Raw genomic sequence first — 20,109 nt, forward strand, 5'->3', positions numbered from 1 at the left:
CCATCAGTGGCAATTTTTAAACCAAGATTCGATGTTTTTCTAAAAGATATATTCTAGGAATTTTTTCAGGGAGGTTCTATGGACTGTGTTATAAAGGAATACAGACTAGATGACCACAGTGGTTCACTTCTGATTTTGGAATCTGAGAGACATGTAATTGCAGAGAATCTGTATTTGGGTGGGTACGACATCCACTGAAACATGTTGTTCATCCTTTAAGTTCGAAGATGACCATGACATCACTAATTGGTTTGGTTTCTATGAACATGTGAGTGGCTGAGCAGGCCAATTTGAGCTTTGAACTGTCTGTGGCATACTGAACAAGAGATTCCACTATGGGTTACTTGATTCACAGCTGACATGCTGCTGCTATTATGAGATTTATGCTGCTGGTGCTTTTGCTCTGCCTAAATAGTTCTCCTCTACTCATAGACTATGGCTTCAGTATGGATGAGACTTCACAAGGTAGAATGATCCTGAGTGAGATCTTCCCAAAACCCTGGGTCAGTGTTGAAACGCTTCAAGGATAACTTCAGGGGGTCTTTGAAAAGTTTCTTCTGGCCACCGTTAGAGCTCTTTCCTTCCTTTAGTTCACCATAAAAGATCTTCTTTGGCAGTCATTCATCTGACATTCTGGTGATATAGCCTGCCCATCTCATCTGTGATTTCATCAACAGAGTATTGATGTTTGGAATACCTGCCTGAACCTTAGCATCTGGAATCTTGCCATCAGTTTCCTCAGACAGCCCATGTGAAAGTGATTCTGCTTCATAATATGGCATATATACAGCCCCCAGGTTTCACATGCATACATCAAAGTTGGCAAAGTGATGGCTTTGTAGAGCTTCAGTTTTGTTTATTGACTAATGCCTCTGTGCTCCCATGCATTTGCACATAGGCTGCCAAAGGCCACATTTCTTTTGGCAGTTCTGGCATTGGTTTCATCATTGTGAACTGCATGTGACCATGTACTGCCAAGGTAGGTAAATTTGTTTACTTCCTGAAGGATTTGGTCATTCACTGTGACAGTAGGCTCTACATAAGGCTTCCCTAGTGCATGCTAGTGCATCACTTACGTCTTCTTGATGGTGATTGTAAGACCAAAATTGTCAAAAGCTGAAGAGAAATAGTCCATACTCCACTGCATGTCAGACTCAGATTTGACATTCAGGGAACAGTCATCACCAAACAGAAGTTCATAAACAGTCACTTCCTGTATCATAGAACCATATTAGATTACAGTTGGAAGGGGCCTCAGGAGGTCATGCCAGCCAGGATTTGTCAAGCCAGGCCTTAAAACCCTCTATGCATGGAGATTCCACCATCTCCCTAGGTAACCCATTCCAGTGCTTCACCACCCTCCTAGTGAAAACATTTTTCCTAGTATCCAAACTTAGACCTCCCCGACTGCAACTTGAGATCATTGCTCTTTGTTCTGTCATCTGCCATCACTGAGAAAAGCCTAACTCCATCCTTATTGGAACCCCCCTTCAGGTAGATGAAGGCTGCTATCCTCCTCACTCTTCTCTTCTGCAGACTAAATAAGCCCAGTTTCCTCAGCCTCTCCCCATAAGTCATGTGCCTCAGGCCCCTAATCTGCTGGACTCTCTCCAATTTGTCCATATGCTTTCTGTAGTGGGGGGGAGCCCCGAAACTGGACACAGGACTCCAGCTGTGACTTAACCAGTGTCAAATAGAGGGGAATAATCACTTCCCTCGATCTGCTGGCAGTGCTCCTACTAATGCAGCCCAATATGCCTGTTAGCCTTCTTGGCAACAAGGGCACACTGTTGACTCACATACAGCTTTTCGTCCACTGTAACCCCCAGTCCTTTTCTGCAGAACTGCTACTTAGCCAGTCGGTCCCCAGTCTGTAGTAGTGCATGGGATTCTTTCATCCTAGGTGCAGGACTCTGCATTTTTCCTTGTTGAAACCTCATCAGATTTCTTTTGGCCCAAACCTCCAATTTGTCTAAATCACTCTGTATCCTATCTCTACCCACCAGTGTATCAACCATGCCCCCCCAACTTAGTGTCATCTGATAACTTGCTGAGGGTGCATCCCCATCATCCAGATCATAAATGACGATGTTGAAGGAAACTGGCCCCAGGACAGACCCCTGGGACACACTGCTTAATACAGGCTGCCAACTAGATATCGAGCTGTTGATCACTACCTGTTAAGCCTGACAATCCAGCCTGCTTTCTATCCACCTTTATAGACCATTCATCCAACCCAGACTTCTTTTAACTTGCTGGCAAGAATACTTTGGGAGACTGTATCAAAAGCTTTGCTAAAATCAAGGTATATTATGTGCACCAGTGTCCGCACATCTACAGAGCAAATCATCTCATTATAGAAGGCAATCAGGTTGATGAGGCATGACTTGCTCTTGGTGAATCCAGGATGACTGTTCCTGATCACCTTCCTCTTCTCCAAGTGCTTCAAAATGGATTCCTTGAGGAGCTGCTCCATGACTTTTCTGTGATGTACTTTCATCTTTGCTTGTAGTCTCCTCAGATTGAAAAGCTTTCATCAGTCCAGTATCTGATGTCAATCCCGTGTCAGAGTCACAAAAGACATCTGTAAACATGGCAGAAAACATTATACTGAAGAGTTTTGGGCCCAACATTGACTACATTGGTGACTGGGAATGGTTCAGATGACTCATAGACTCTAAGGTCAGAAGGGACCAATATGATCATCTAGTCTGACCTCCTGCACAATGCAGGCCACAGAACCTTACCCATCCACTCCTGTTATAGATCCCTGACCTATGACTGAGTTATTAAAGTCCTTAAATCATGGTTTAATGACTTTTAGGTACAGAGAATCCACCAGCAAGTGAGCCATGCCCCATGCTACAGAGGAAGGTGGAAAACCCCCAGAACCTTTGCCAATCTGCACTGGGGGAAAATTCCTTCCCGACGCCAAATATGGTGATCATAAACCCTGAGCATGTGGACAAGACTCACCAGCCAGATATCCAAGGAAGAATTTTCTGTAATAACTCAGAACCCACCCCATCTAACATCCCTTCACAGGCCATTCGCATATCTACCACCAGTAGTCAAAGATCAGTCAATTGCCAAATTAGGCTGTCCCATCATATCTTCCCCTCCATAAATTTATCAAGCTCAGTTTTGAAGCCAGCTAGGTTTTTTGCCCCCATTGCACCCCTTGAAAGGCTATTCCAGAACTTCATTCCTCTGATGAAAAAACGAGAGTCCTGTAGCACCTTAAAGACTAACAAATTTCTGCGGGCATAAGCTTTCGTGGGCTTCAATCCACTGCGTCAGATGCATGAAATGGAAACCACAGATAGGAGGTATACATCCAAGGGTAAGGGTAAGAAACATGACAATGGGTAGGGCAAGTGCTAGCAAAGTCAATTCAGTTAGGCTAGATGAGGCCTATTTACAACTGTTGATTAGAAGGTGAGAATGTGTGAACAGTGACAATTACTTCTTGTAATGAGAGAACCATTCCAAGTCCCTATTCAGACCCAGTGTGATTGCATAGGAGTTCCAGCTCTGCAGTGTCTCGCTGAAGTCTGTTTTTGAAGTTTTTTTGTAGAAGTATGGCAACTTTCAAGTCATCTACAGAGTGTCCTGGGAGATTGAAGTGCCCTCCTATTGGTTTATGGATGTTATCATTTTTTTATGTCTGATCTGTGTCCATTTATTCTTTTGCGTAGTGACAGTCTGGTTTGGCCAATGTACATGGCAGAGGGGCATTGCTGGCACATGATGGCATATATTACATTAGTAGATGTGCAGGTGAATGAGCTCCTGCTGGTGTGGCTGATGTGGTTAGGACCTGTGATGGTGTCACTAGAGTCGATGTGTGAGCATAGCTGGCAACGGGGTTTGTTGCAGGGATAGGTTCCTGGGTTAGTGTTCTTGTTATATGGTGTACGGTTGCTGGTGAATATTTGCTTCAGATTGGGGGGCTGTCTGTAAGCAAGGATGGGCCTGCATCCCACAGCTTGAGCTGAAGGATAATCTTCTAGGATAGGTTGTAGATCCTTAAAGATGTGTTGGAGAGATTTTAGCTGGGGGCTGTAGATGATGGCCAGTGGTGTTCTGTTGTTTTCTTTGTTGGGTCTGTCCTGTAGTAGGTGACTTCTGGGTACCCATTTGGCTCAGTCAATTTGTTTCTTCACCTCCCCAGGTGGGTACTATAGTTTTAAGAATGTTTTATGGAGATCCTGGAGGTGTTTGTCTCTGTCTGAGGGATCAAAGCAAATCCGGTTGTATCTTAGGGCTTGGCTATAGACAATGGATAGTGTAATGTGTCCAGGGTGGAAGCTGGAGACATGAAGATATGTGTTGCAGTCAGCTGGTTTTCGGTATAAGGTGGTATTAATGTGACCATCCCTTATTTGTATTGTACTGTCCAGGAAGTGTTGTTTTTGCTGTATACAGACTAACATGACTATCCCTCTGGAACTCCTCTGATGGTTAGAAACAGGCATCTAATTTCAAGTCCAAACTTCCTGATGGCCAGTTCTTGTGTCCACATTGGTGCTGAACTTAAATAATTCCTCTCCCTCCCTGGTATTTATCCTTCTGATGTATTTATAGAGAGCAATCATATCTCCCCTCAACCTTCTTTTGGTTAGGCTAAACAAGTCAAGCTCTTTGAGTCTCCGCTCATAAGGCAGGTTTTCCATTCCTTGGATCATCCTAGTAGCCCTTCTCTGCACCTGTTCCAGTTTGAATTCATCTTTCTTAAACATGGGGGACCAGAACTGCACACAGTATTCCTGATGAGGTCTCACCAGGCCTTGTATAACAGTATTAACACCTCCCTATTTCTACTGGAAATACCTCGTCTGATGCATCAAAGGACCTCATTAGCTTTTTTCACAGCCACATCACATTGGCAACTCATAGTCACCCTGTGATCAACCAATACGCCCAGGTCTTTCTCCTCCTCTGTCGCTTCCAACTGATGCGTCCCCAGTTTATAGCAGAAATACTTGTTGTTAGTCCCTAAATGCATGACCTTGCACTTTCCGCTATTAAATTTCATCTTATTTCTATTACTCCAGTTTACAAGGTCATCCAGATCTTCCTGTATGATATCCTGATCCTTCTCTATATTGGCAATACCTCCCAACTTTGTGTCATCCTCAAACTTTATTAGCACATTCCCACTTTTTGTGCCACGGTCAGTAATAAAAATGTTAAATAAGATCGGTCCCAAGACCAATCCCTAAGGAACTCCACTAGTAACCTTCCTCCAGCCTGACAGTTCACCTTTCGGTATGACCCGTTGTAGTCTCCCCTTTAACCAGTTTCTTATCCACATTTCAGTTTTCATATAAATCCCCATCTTTTCCAATTTAACTAATAATTCCCCTTGTGGAACCGTATCAAATGCCTTACTGAAATCTAGGTAAATCAGATCCACTGCATTCCCTTTGTCTAAAAAGTCTGTTATCGTCTCAAAAACGGAGATCAAGTTGGTCTGACACAATCTACCTTTTGTAAAGCCATGTTGCATTTTATCCCAATTAGCGTTAACCTCCATGTCCTTAGCTACTTTCTTTTTCAAAATTTTTCCCAACACCTTGCATACTACTGAGGTCAAACTAACTGGCCTGTAGTTAGTTGGATCACTTTTTTTCCCTTTATTAAAAATAGGAACTATATTAGCAATTCTCTAGTCATACAGTACAGCCGCTGAGTTTACAGATTCATTTAAAATCCTTTCTAATGGGCTTGCAATTTCATGTGCTAATTCCTGTAATATTCTTGGATGGAAATTATCCACCCCTCCCCCCCACCCCCCACCCGCCCGATTTAGTCCCATTAAGCTGTTTGAGTTTGGCTTCAACCTCAGATGTGGTAATTTCTACCTCCATATCCTCATTCCCATTAGCCACCCTACCACTGTCCCCAAGCTCATCATTAACCTCATTAAAAACGGAGGCAAAGTATTTGTTTAGATATTCGACCATGCCTAGATTATCCTCAACCTCCACTCCATCCTCAGTGCTTAGCAGTCCCACTTCTTCTTTCTTTGTTTTCTTCCTATTTATATGGCTATAGAACCTTTTACTATCGGTTTTAATTCCCTTTGAAAGGTCCAAGTCTACTTGGCTTTTGGCCTTTCTCACTTTATCTCTACATGTTCTGACCTCCAAGCAGTAGCTTTCCTTGATGGATCCCCCCTATCTTCCACTCCTTGTAGGCTTTCTGCTTTCTCTTAGTCACTTGTCTGAAATGCTTACTCATCCAGACTCACCATCATCCATAACACAAGTCAGCATGGCATCATGGAATGGCTGAACCATTGAGATTAATTTTTCTGGGCAACTGAATTTTTCCATAATCTTCCAAAGGCCCTCCCGACTGAATGTATCAAATGCTTTTGTCAGGTCAATGAACGTCATTAACAAGTTGGAGTTCTGTTCCAGGCATTTAGCTTGAAGTTGACAAGCTACAAACACCATGTGTATTCTCCCACAACCTTTCCTGAAGCCACACTGACTCTTGGGCAAGAGCCCTTGGTCAATGTGTTGCACAAGGTGATTCAGCAGAATTCTGTTGAAAATTTGCTGGCTATTGACAATAATGAGATGCCCCAATAGTTGTTGAAGGAATTTCTGTTACCTTTCTGCTTGTGCAAGTAAACAATGGATGCATCCGTGTACTCCTGTTGTATAGTTCCTTAAATCCACATTGACTGGAAAAATTCTCTTAGTCAAAGCCATGTGGAAGCCTTTAGCTTTATAGATGTCTGCTGGTATATCATCTGTTCCAGGTGCTTTACCGTTTGACAGCAGGTCAATCACTTTCACAGTTTCAGTCAGGATTGGATCAGCAAGAGATTTGTTGATGTTAATCTGGGGCAGTTGTTCAATTGCCTCCTCGCTAGTAGATGATTGATTGAGGGTGTTGTTGGAATGTTCTGCACATCTTTGCATATCTTTTCTTTGTCAGTGAACAGTGTGATGCCATCGGCACTCAGTATTTGAGATGTTCTGGATGACTGTGGCCCATAGATTGTTCACCGAGTATCATAGAAGTTCTTTATATCATTCCTGTCTGTGTAGGACTGAATCTCATCTGCCTTCTTGCTCAGCCATGAGTTTTGCATCTCTCTGTTTGCATTGGGCAATCCTCTTAATGTTGTTGAAGGCTGTCGTCTTAGATGTTGAAGTGCTGTCCCCTAAACAGGTCTTACAGAGCCAATATTTCTCGTTCAGTAGTCTCCTATATCATTATCATTTTCATCAAACCTATCTTGATGTTTATGTGTGATGGAATCGAGGGTATTGGATACAGCAGTGTACACAGAGTCTCTAAAGGATGCCCAATTTTTCTTGATGTTGTTGGAATTTGCATCGTTACAAGTTGGTTGCACAGTTCTACAGCAAAAGCCTGTTTCACATTCTCCTGTTTCAATTTGGAGATATTAAGCTTTTTGGGTGCTTTTTTTATCTTGTGGTCGACTACTAGGATGTGTCCAGATATTCAGCTTGGAGAATATAAGCTTGTGATCAGTCCAGCGTTCTGCATATTGTCACTCTAACATACTGTCTGTCTCTTCTCCTGAAGATGACATTGTCAATGAGATGCCACTGCTTGGAGAATGGATGCATCCAAGTCGTCTTGTTACAGTTTGACGGGCAAAAGACTGTATTGGTGATGATGAAGCCCTGTTCAGCACATTTCCTCAACAGGAGGAGCCCATTGCTGTGGCATGTCCCAAGGCCATTTTTTCTGATCACCCCTGGCCATGCCTGGTAATCTGCATGAACTCTAGCATTGAAGTCACCAAGCTTGATGAACTTATCTGCCTTTGGTGACCCCCAGGTCTTCATAACTTCATAACTTTGTCCTTGATCGCATCTGGGTTGGTCATGGTGGGTGCGTAGGTGCTGGTGATAGCTGCACATCTTTTCCCAAAGAGTGGGAGTTTCATTAGCATGAGGCTATCATTCACACCCTTTGGGAAATTCTTAAGCTTGCTGACTAGTTGTGTTTTGATGACAAACCCAACACCAGCTTGACATCACTCTTCCTTCCTATGGCCACTACAGAAGAAAGTATAGCTGGCTCCTTTTTCAGTAAGTTGTCTTTTTCAGCTAAGCGAGTTTCACTTAGGGCTGCTATCTGGATGTTAGTTCTCTACCAACTAGAGCTGTTCTTTTTTCTGGTATATCTGCTCTTATACAATATGTGCGCACATTCCAAGCACCGATAGTTATTGGTGTGACCTTTGTCATTTTTTTGTGCCATTTTTTTTTTTTACTGCTATAGCAGGATGCCCATCAGCCGTGGTATGTGGGCCTGGGTTAAGGTGAAGCAGACAATGTTTAGGGCACCTTTTCTAGCCCCTGCCTCATACTATGGAGCTGAACAATGTGATTCTAAATAGGACTGCTCAGTCACTCAGGGGTCTGCTGAATTTCACTGCTGCTTCAGTCCATCCTTGACCAAAGACAGACACCAAGTTCAACTCTTGTAATACCAAATAGATAAGGGTGTATGGGAGTGTCCTCCCACAATAATATTTTTATAATACCTGGCAATTGGTGCAATCTGGATAATTCTAAAGGCAAAACATTTTCTCTTCCAATGTACTATTCTGAGCACCTGGGGCAAGTCATTTCTGGCAGGGATGGGATGGTGTGGTAGTAGCTAACCTTGCCTTCAGTTTGGTGGCAGAATTTCAACAAGAGAGCGTGCTAGCCTCTGCTGTTGGACTCTGCATAAACTTGGGCTGTGTTTTGGAACTACTTGATGCTTATCTGAGCAAATACTTTAAGCTAACATTTAACATCCTTTCATTGTTTCACTTCTTCCTTTGTTTTATGAATAGCCAGCACACTTTTTTCAAAGAATTCTTATTCCCAATGCACAGTCCTAACTTTTAATTGAAATGCTCCCTTTTCTTCAGGGTCCAGAAACATAACCTCAACCAGACACTTAAGACAGACGCTACAAGACTGCAGAAAACAAGAGACCCTCAAATCACTATATACACTCTTCTAATTAATATAGAGAAAATCTTATACAAATAAAAAATTTTCTTACACAAAATCGCCAAACAAGAATGGGCCAAACTCATCCTTGGAGTAAATTGATTGGGTCCAGTTTGGGTTTTTTGAGAAGCCTGTACCCTGCTGCACTGCAAATGATTTCCCCCCCCCCCCCCCCCCAGTGCATAAATTGTTCATGCTTGTACTTATGAAGTGGGGGGGCTGAAGGCACCATGGATATGAAGCAGGAGTGCTAAAGTCCCAGAATTTCAGTCAAGAAGGTGGCAAGGCTATGTGGCTTACCCTGGAGGAAAGGTGAGACTCCATGAGAGTAAGGTACATTGAAAAGGTTCCTCCTAGAGACTGTTCCAAAATGGAGCATAGCACCGATCCTGTGGATCTGTGACATTAGTGCATAATTTTTAAATTATGGTATAAAATATGGTGTAAAATTTTATAGGTAGAAAAGTAGTCTGTGATACTTACTCAGTATAATGGGATGCCATTCTAAATAAGCAACCCATTGACTACACAGCATGAACATACCAGTAGCATTGTGTATAGTATATATGCAGATGGAAGAAAAAATAAACACAGATGTAAGTGTGTATATATATTTGTTAGTGTGTCACTTTTAGTATAGAACTGGTATAAGTGAAATAACAGGAGTGGTAGAGCCATAAATGCAATAACAAATAGCTACCAAGAACCTTCTGACTTTTCTTTGTCTGCTCAAAGCTCCTGGGCTTGTTGCCAGATTAGGGTTTTTCTTCTTTATTAAATAAATTCAGTTTCCTGTGATCAGTTTGGATAGGATTTATTTTTGTGCTTAAGGTATTCAAGGCACAGACTTAGGTCAGAACAAGGGCCTTGTTAGTATCATGTAATTTGCCTCTGAATATATTTGAGAATACAATTTGGTATTTGAAGACCCATGACAGAGGATGAACTTCATGAGAGCTAACTAGATTGAGAATGATTTTACTAGATTGAAGATTGTCAGTAAATGGGGAATAGATTAGTTTACACATTGGGGATAGAGACAAGAGTGGACTAGTTCTTTTCACTTTAAATCAATTTGGGACTCTATGCTTGGAAAGCAATCAGTTTGTAGTCTTGGAGTGGCCTTTACTTTTCAATGGCAAGGCTATTTTACGCTACATAACGGCACTACATCTTTAATAATGAAAATTGAAAAGTCCTAGTTTTATTAATCTCTCCTCAAATGGAATCTATTCCATACCCCTAATCATTTTAATTGTCCGTTTCTGTACCTGTTCCAATTCTGAAATATCTTTTTTGAGATGAGGTGACCAGATCTTCACACAATATCAAGATGTGGATGTACCATGGATTTATAAAGAGGCAATACAATATTTTCTGTCTTATTATCTGCCCCTTTCCTAAAGACTCGCAACATTCTTTTAGTGTTTTTGATTGTTGCTGCACATTGAGTGGATGTTTTCAGAGAACTATTCACAGTGACTCCAAGATCTCTTTCTTGAGTGGTAACAGCTAATTTAGATCCCATCATTTTATATGTATAGTTGAGATTGTTTTCCAATATGTATTACTTTGCATTCATCAACATTGAATTTCACCTGCCATTGTGTTGCCCAGTCACCCAGTTTTGTGAGATCCCTTTGTAACTCTTTGCAGTCTGCTTTGGACTTAACGATCTTGAGTAGTTTTGTATCATCTGCAAATTTTCCGACCTCACTCTTTACCCCTTTTTCCAGATCATTTATGAATATGTTTAACAGTACTGGTCCCAGTACAGACCTCTGGGGGACACCACTATTTACCTTTGTTTCCTATCTTTTAATCAGTTACGGATTCAGGAGAGGATCTTCCCTCTTAAACCATGACTTCTTACTTAGCTTAAGAGCCTTTGGTGAGGGATCTTGTCAAAGGCTTTCTGAAAATCTAAATACACTATATCCACTGGATCACTCTTGTCCACATGCTTGTTGAGCCCCTCAAAGAATTCTAGTAGATTAGTGAGGCATGATTCACCTTTATAAAAACCATATTGATTCTTCCCCAAGAAATCGTATTCATCTATGTGTCTGATCATTCTGTTCTTTACTATAGTTTCAACCAATTTGCCTGGCACTGAAGATAGGCTTACTGGCCTGTAATTGCCCGGATCGCCTCTGGAGCCTTTTTAAAAAATTGGTGTCACATTAGCTATCTTCCAGTCATCTGGTAGAGAAGCTGATTTAAATGATAAATTACATAGCACAGTTGGTAATTCTGCAATATCAGGTTTGTGTTCCTTTAGAACTCTTGTGTGAATTCGATCTAGTCCTGGTGACTTATTACTGTTTAATTTATCAATCTTTCCAAAACCTCCTCTAATGACACCTCCATGTGGGACAGTTCCTCAAATTTCTCACCTAAAAAGAATGTCTCAGGTTTGGGAATCTCCCTCACATTCATGAAGACTTATGCAAAGCATTCATTTAGTTTCTCCGCAATGGCCTTGTCTTTCTTGAGTGCCTCTTTAGCATTTCTATTGTTCAGTGGCCCCAATGGTTGTTTAGCAGGCTTCCTGCTTCTGATGTGCTTAAATAAAATTTTGCTGTTTACATTTTTTTGAGTCTTTGGCTAGCTGTTCGTCAAATTCTTTTTTTGATCTTCCTAATTATGTTATTACCAACGTGGCTTAGTGGGGAAGTAAAAGGTGTGTGTGTGGGTGTGGGTGTGGGTGTGTGTGTGTTTGGTATATATTGAATACAAAAAAGTGTAAGTTTGTAGTGATTATTATAAATTAGATGCTAGGAATTGCAGAAAATTGGTAAGAGATGCGTGAGGGAAAAACAATGGCCAGCAGGAGTTAAGGACAATGAGTGTTAAAGTATATTTGGAACAAAAAAGATCCTAACAATAGTACTTTTCCATTGCTAGATAGAAATGGTACAATCGTACATATAAATACAGAGAAGGCAGAAGTGTTCGATAAATATTTCCGTTCTATATTTGGGGAAAAAAAAGACACATAATGTATTCATATTATATGATGGTGATGAAATATTTTCCATTCCAAACGTAGCTCAGGAGGATGTTAAATAGTTACATTTTTTAAATCATCAGGTCTAGATAACACCCATCTGCCAATTTTAAGAGATGGCCAAGATGCTCTCTGGATTGTTGTTGATGATTTTCAATAAGTCATGGAACACTGGGGAAGTTCCAGAAAATGGGAAGAGAGCTAAAGTTGTGCCAGTATTTTAACAAGGTAAACCGGATGAGGTGAGTAATTATAGACCTGTCTGCCTGACAATGATACTGGGCAAAATGAGGAACAGCTGATACAAAAATCAATAAAGAATTAAAGGAGGGTAATGTTATGAATGCCAATCAATATGGATTTATAGAAGACAGAACTTGTCAAACTAACTTGATATTTCTGATGTGATGAGTTTGCTTGATAAAGGTATATAATATATAATGATGTAATATACTTAATCTTCTGTAAGGCATTGATTTGGCACCACATGGCATTTGGATTAAGAAACGAGAACAATACAAAATAAATATGGCAAACATTAAATGGGTTAAGAACTGGCTAACTGATAGGTCTCAACATGTTATTGTAAACGGGGAATAATCATCAAACAAATGTGTTTCTAGTGGAGTCCTGCAGGGATAGGTTTTTGGCTCTGTGCTATTTAACATTTTTATTAATGGAAGAAAACATAGAATCATTACTGATTAAGTTCCCAGATGACCCAAAGACTGGGGGAGTTGTATATAATGAAGAGAATAAGTCACTGATACAGAGCAATCTGGATTGTTTGGTAAAGTGGGTGTGAGCGAACAATACATATTTCAATATGGCCAAATGTAAAGTCATACATCTAGGAATAAAGAATGCAGTCCTTATTTACAGGATGGGGGAATGTATCCTGGGAAGCAGTGATTCTGTGAAAGGCTTGGGGTTAATGTAAGCATGAGCTCCCAGTGTGACCCTGTGGCCAAAAGAGCGAATACAATTCCTGAATCTATAAATGGGAATACTGTGTAGGGTTAAAGGGATTATGTAGGGTTACATTACTATGTTCTTGACTGAATGGATTCATAATTTATTAAGGATATGGGATAATTTAGCTATATTACAGTTCCTCATTCTGTCATATTTTGCCACTGAAAATTGAATGGAGGCAGAAGGAGCTTTTCCAAAACAGCTGTTTATTTGTCAAAGTTCTGGTACCTTTCATTTAAAAAAAACCTCCACCTAAATAGCTAGAAGTTATAACCCCAGTAATAAAACTTTGCAATCAAAGGTTTGTCAATATTTTTATTCCCATTACAGGTCAGGAACACTGAAGGTCCAAGGTTACACAGCAAGTCAACGGCAAAGCTGACTTCTAGTCTCATGTTCCAACCTTTAGCTGACACTTGCAGGTTGTTAATGTAGTTTGCAAATATTGTAGCAAGGAGAATGCCTTGATGGGCGTCAGTACACGTTATGATCTTTTTATCTATTTATTGCTTATCCACAACTGCTCACATGACGTCCTATAGCTCTGCTAAGCCAGGCCTGAATTTCCTTCAGGGGGAAAGAAGAAGAAGAAAAAAAAGCAAAATCCCAAACAAGTTACCGCATTGTGGTTCTACACTTTAATGCATTCTGTATATTGAGAGATCAGTATCACTTTAATGACAGATTTCTCCATCGTTGTTCACACATAACCATTGCTTTCTCAGTAGGATTAACTATGCAGCCTCTAGGCATGACGGTGAGATCAGGTCAGGGAATTGGTTTGGGCTTGCCTCAGTGACAGGAGAGAACAAAATTGGGTTTTAGTAAGTATGAATCTTTATCTCTTCTAATCAAATTTAGGAATGTGACTATGAGCACTTATAGACACTAATGTCATATTAAAGGAATCCGTTCTGCAGTTTGCAATATAAAAACTGCTGTAATAATAAAATAACATTGTACTGGCCTGATATATCGTATTAGCCAAACATGTTCAGCCAAATTCATAAATATGATATGATAGTTTTCTTTCAACTGAACAACATTTGCTAATAGACTAGCCCAAAAGTAATTCAGTGCAATAAGATACTGTATACTGCAGGCCAGCAAAATAGGTCATTGTATGGAACCAGTCCCTTTTTCATAGTATTGCAAAGCAATGCTTATATATGATAGTGACAGTCTCTGGCTCATTCAGCACCACAGAAACGGAGTGCCTGGCTGGAGATAAATTCCCTGCAACTTCCTTTGTTGTTCCTTCTTGGAGGGTTTAGGGGGCAGGATATCAAACAGAATTTGAATTATGCTTTTCTAAATTCCATTTGATATGAAATTAAATATATCACAACCCTTATTAATAAAATATGATACAGATGTAAAACATACCCTGAGTTAATTAAAGGAATAATCAGTAAATGACCATTATTAATAACAATAATTAATTATGATTAGGGGCACTAGCCTGGTAGTGGAGATACCTGAGTTCAATTCCTTGCTCTGCCACAGACTTTGTGTGACTTTGGATAAGTCACTTTATCTCTGTGTCTTACCGTAGTAGCATCTACCTGCAAAAAAGGGAACTACCCAAAAATGAGCAAGCTAGTTGAATGGAAATTAAAAAGAAACAGTCACAAAAATGAAATACCTGCAAGCTACATGAAAACTTTTAAGAAACACCATAATAGAAACTCAAATATACCCCAACTTAAAAAACAGTGCCACAATGCCTAAACAACAAAGTAAAAGAAGCAGTTAGAGGTAAAAAGGCACCCTTTAAAAATTGGAAGTCAGATCCTACAGGAAGCCTCTCAAACAATCAGTGGGGTCACGGGATGATCAAGGTGCGAAAGGAGAACTCAAGGAAGATAAAGCCATATCTGAGAGCTAAATGAATTCTTTGTATTCATCTTCACTGCAGAGGAGGTGAGGGAGATTGCCACATCTGAGTCATTCTTTTTAGGTCAGAAATCTGAGAAACACTGTCCCAGACTGAGATGTAATTAGAGGAGGTTTAGTAATAAGTCATCAGGTCCAGATGGTATGCACCCAAGAGTTCTGAAGGAACTCAAATATGAAATTGCAGAACTACTAACTGGAATATGTAACCTATCACTTAAATCAGCTTCTGTACCAGATGACTGGAGGATAGCTAATGTGATGCCAATATTTTAAAAAAAGGTTCCAGAAGCAATCTTGGCAGCTATGGGAGTTACAGAGGGATCTCACAAAACTGAGTGACTGGACAACAAAATGGCAGATGAAATTCAATGTTGATAAATGCAAAGTAATGCACATTGGAAAACATAATCCCAACTATACATACAAAATGATGGGGTCTAAACTAGCTGTTACACTCAAGAAAGAGATCTTGGGGTCACTATGGATAGTTCTCTGAAAACATCTGCTCAGTGTGCAGTGTTAGTCAAAAAAGCTACAGACTGTTAGGAACCATTAGGAAAGAGATAGATAGTAAGACATCATAATGCCACTATTTAAATCCATGGTACACATGGCCCTTGAGTACTGTGTGCAGTTCTGGTTGCCTGATCTCAAAAAAAGATATATGACGATGGGAAACGGAACAGAGAAGGGCAATAAAATGATTAAGGGTATGGAAGCTGTTCCATATGAGGAGAGATTAGAAAGACTGGGACTTTTCAGCTTGGAAAAGAGATAACTAAGGGGGGATATGATAGAGGTCTATAAAATCATGAATGGTGTGGAGAAAGTGAATTAGGAACTGTTATTTACCCCTTCATATAAGACACAAACCAGGGGTCATCCAATGAAATTAATAGGCGGCAGGTTTAAAACAAACAAAAGGAAATACTTCTTCACACCATGCATAGTCAACTTGTGGAGCTTATTGCCAGGGGATATTGTGAAGGTCAAAAGTGTAACTGGGTTAAAAAAAGAATGAGATAAATATATGAACAATAGGTCTGTCAATGGCTATTAGCCAACGAGGTCGGGGACACAACTGGGTGTCCCTAAACCTCCAATTGCCAGAAGGTAAGACTGGATGACAGGGGATGGATCACTTGACAATTGCCCTGTTCTGAAGCACCTGACATCAGCCACTGTTGGAAGACAGGATACTGGGCTAGATGGACCATTAGTCTGACACAGTATGGCTGTTCTTATGTAAGGACAGAATCAAGCTTTTGGTCTTTAATCCTGGGGTCTACAGATACACTGAAGGAGCGTGTCAAATGCTCCCTGCCATACTATTTGACAGTTCATACTATTTGACAGTGTGCACTCCCTCTGAACTGGGAGAGCATCCAGATGTAATAGTGGAGTATAGGGCTTCAGGTGCACTGGAGCAGCATGGGCCTGAATTACCTCTTTCTAAAAGGTGCAGTATATGCTATCCCAACTTTGCTAGCTGGTTGGGGCAGAACAGGTCTATGGGTTGTCTCTACTAGGTTCTCACGATCCTTGTGCAATAGAGCACAATGTCAGTGAAGGATGCTGAAGCGGGGGAGGGTGTCTTTTTTGCCTGCTCGCCTTCTCCTTTAATATAGGCAGACTTGAGTGCTAGTTAGTACAGTATTTATTTTCTATTATTTTTATTATGACATTCTTTTCTTCTTTCCTTTTTCATCTCTTTACATATATACAGTGTGAATATGACAAGTATAAGTGACAAATTGCATAAAAATTGGGCAAAATATGGGAAATGCATTTTAAATGTTTGTATTGCTATTGTGCCTTTTTATTACTAAACAAAAATATAATCCAGTAAACTTTCATAATCAATTGATTTTTTCCCCACAAAATGTCACTAATAAAATCATATTGTACTAAAACCTCAGCTGGTGAAATTGACGTAGCGCCTCTGACTTCACAGGAGTTCTGACCCTTTATATTAGCTGAGGGATCTGCCCAATCAAACATAAAGAATAAAATGTAATGGTAATAAAGACATTTCTTGTTAAGTAATCAGTGTGTTAAAAGCTTTTCTTCCTTTCATGGCACAGAGAAAGTTTGTTTAATACCTGGATATGTGTTATATTCAAATTCCTGGAGTTAGATTATTTTTTGGTAAAGTTTACATTGTTTTTCACATTCCAGTTAATCAGCACATGTGAGTTTGTTTCAGTTGTTTTTGGAGGTTATATGTCAGATTTAATTGCCTGAGATAGCAGATCAGTTTTTGTTTCCAAGTATTGATGGTGGGACTAGCATTCAGTACCCAAACGTCAGATTTGCTCAGCAATTAAACAAAATGCATTAGCTGCTGCCCAATCCCTCTTGTCCTAAATCTTATTATAGCCTTTATCCAGCAGGCATAAAGAAGGGCTAAAGTCCTGATTCTGTGAAGTGCTGATCGCCTTTTGGAAAACTTTCAGCACATTCAACTCCTATTGACATCTACAAGAGATGAGGGCACAGTCATCATCTTCCAGGAGGTCCTCAGCCCCTTACAAGGTCTTGTCCTACACAGTGCAGGAATTCCTACCATTGCTAAGTAGACTTTATGCCTCTGAGATCAAAGATTCTATTCTTCCCTTTGCTTTTTAGAAAATGGCAGGTGATTTCCTCCTCCATTCTTTTTGTAACTGATTTTCTATTAAGATCTTTCTGTACCATTTTACTACAGTCTTTGGTCCTGCCGGGCATTCCCCTGCTTAGGTAGAGACTCCATTCAATTCTACCTTGCAACCTGACATTTCAAGAATGACTCACTTATATTCTATATCTGTTTTTGAAGTAGACTTGCAAATGAAATATGGATGTGTAGATTATGCTGCCTTTTCAACTAGCATTTCTGGAGCTAAGCAGGAAAGAAAAGTTCAAATAGAGGTCCAGGCTTCCCCTTGTAAGGTCTTAGTGGGACAGGATATTAAAATGGTGATGTGCAGGCTTTGTTACCACACAGCAGAGTACCTCCTTTTCATGCCAGGCAATTTGTGAATTAGTATGTAGAAACAGCTAGGTGAGAGAGAGAGAGAGGGAAGGAGGCAGCTGGGCTGAGTCTAAGGCACATCACTGCAAAATTGGAAAACTACGGTAGATAAGAAAACCAGTCCTGCTAGGAAACAGGTGGTCAGAGGGTGAAGGAAATCAGGAAATGAGGTTTTGATGACTGTAAAGAGCAAATTTTGAAAAAAGGGGAAGCACAATTGTGCATCTGTATTATGCATATGAGTACTGAGAAACTGGGTGATTACCTGTGCTAGTGGCCATCTGCACACACCATCATGTTGTTTACATAAGCTAATGTTGGTGGGCAAATGCGTGCAAGCATCAAGCCTCCTGTTTTAAAACTCTGGACTAAAGAAGATTTGAATAAATGAACAAGTTTCCTTGCAATTTAGATTTTTGTGTCTGTCTTAATTACTTCATCTAAATAGTTTAAGCTGTGACTGAAGTTATCATCAAAGCAAGGCTGAATTAAAGACAAATTTCAGATTTAAATGAAATTTGGCAATTTCACATTCAGATAAGCATTTTCAATTTTTTAAAAAATCAGTAACCTAGCTGTATCATTTTTATTAAAATATTTGATACCTTTTAGCTATATCAAAAATTTGGCTAGACAAAATAGAAGCAAGAGAGAAACAAGTGAAATAACAGATCATAAAATTTCACTAGATTTTTACCTAAAATTATGTCCTGCTACATTGATTTACCTCTAGTTACTAATGTCTTGAGCTGAAAAAGGAGGATACTTCACCCTGTTTTTTATGCTGGTATCTGGAAACATTTTAAGAGTGACTAAACAAGATGTTAAATAATGATTATTAAAGTTAACATTGTCCCTAGTTTCTGATGGAATAAAGGTATTTAATTATCATTGTAATATAGGAATGTATCAACCAGCTTCTTTCCAATATACAACAGAAATATTTATTCAATACTTCTGCCTTTTCTGCATCATTATGGGTAATTGTATCATCCTTGTCTATTGTTGGACCTGTACCATTACTAGGATTTCATTTATTCCTGATATATTAAAGAATTACTTCTTATTGCCCTTAACCCTACTGGCTGTAGATTTTTTTCATTGATACGTTTAGTCTCATTTTAGTGTTTCCTAACTCCTGATTTGTATTCATTACTATCAGCTTCCCCACTTTTTAATTTGTTTTCTATATTTAATTTTTATTGCTGCCTACATCTCCCCTCTTAATCAGGGCCTTTTTAACCAAAGAAGCCTTCTTTCATGGTAGCAGAATTGTGGGTTTTTCTGAGCATCTAATAAAGCATTCATAATACCTAATTGACATTCACATTTTTATTGTTAAAATATTTTTTCTTTCTCAATTTTGTTCACAATTGTTTACAGCATTGGAAAATTGGCATTTTTAAAGCAGCATGTGGATTTCTACTTCTAGATAGATACTGTACATTTAAATTATGCCTTCTAAGGTAGTGATTTTACAGATTTCAATTTCAGAATGGACTATTTTGATTGTCTAATCCAACATCCAGCATAATACAGCTCATAGAATTTCACAAAGTAATTCCTGTGCAACTTGCGGGTGGGCATGGCATGTGTACACTGGGTATACTGTAGACATGGAGCAACATCTCAGCCAATGCATACAAATAAATAACATTTCTAGCTATATGTTTGGAAAAACAGCTGTTACTTTGGACCTGATCCTGAGAGATATGGAGTACTTTGGATTCCTGCTAACTTCAGTGAGATTTGCAGGTGTCTATGTTTGTGTCAGGTGATATGGAAATATATGTAATGTTAGTTACAGTGCATATATATGACTCTGAAATCATTTTAATTAGAGATGGAACAGATTTAAGACATCTCATCCTCATGGCATATCAGAAATTTACACAGTTTTGTTTTCAAGTGTTTTATCTGCCCTGTAAACTAAAGTGATACCTTCATTAAACTTTTCAATGCTTGCTATTATATACTCAGTAAAAACAAACAAACAAACAAAAATGAAGAATGTGTGTCTGTGTCCAATCTTTTCACTCCTTTGACTCTTTTCTGGTCACCCTTTCAGTCTATTTTCTGCCTGCCTTACTACCAACTAAAGTTGAAGTTGTGTCTCAATATTGCTCAATAAATTTGTTTTCGGAAATTCCCTTGAGCCACAGGAGCATGTGGACGCTACTCTCTTTTTCCTAGCTTCCTTCTCAGCTGAG

General features: G+C 39.6%; 1 protein-coding gene across 4 annotated transcripts in view; it reads left to right on the top strand.

Annotated features, from left to right (window-relative positions):
• The window catches only part of DCC (DCC netrin 1 receptor), a 653,315-nt gene that overhangs the window by 263,058 nt on the left and 370,148 nt on the right, over positions 1-20,109 (top strand). The window lies entirely within an intron of this gene.

Source organism: Emydura macquarii, unplaced genomic scaffold (assembly GCF_026122565.2).
Source record: "Emydura macquarii macquarii isolate MOO-44397 ecotype Brisbane River unplaced genomic scaffold, CSIRO-AGI_Emac_v2 contig_1045, whole genome shotgun sequence".
Taxonomy (NCBI): Eukaryota; Metazoa; Chordata; order Testudines; family Chelidae; genus Emydura; species Emydura macquarii.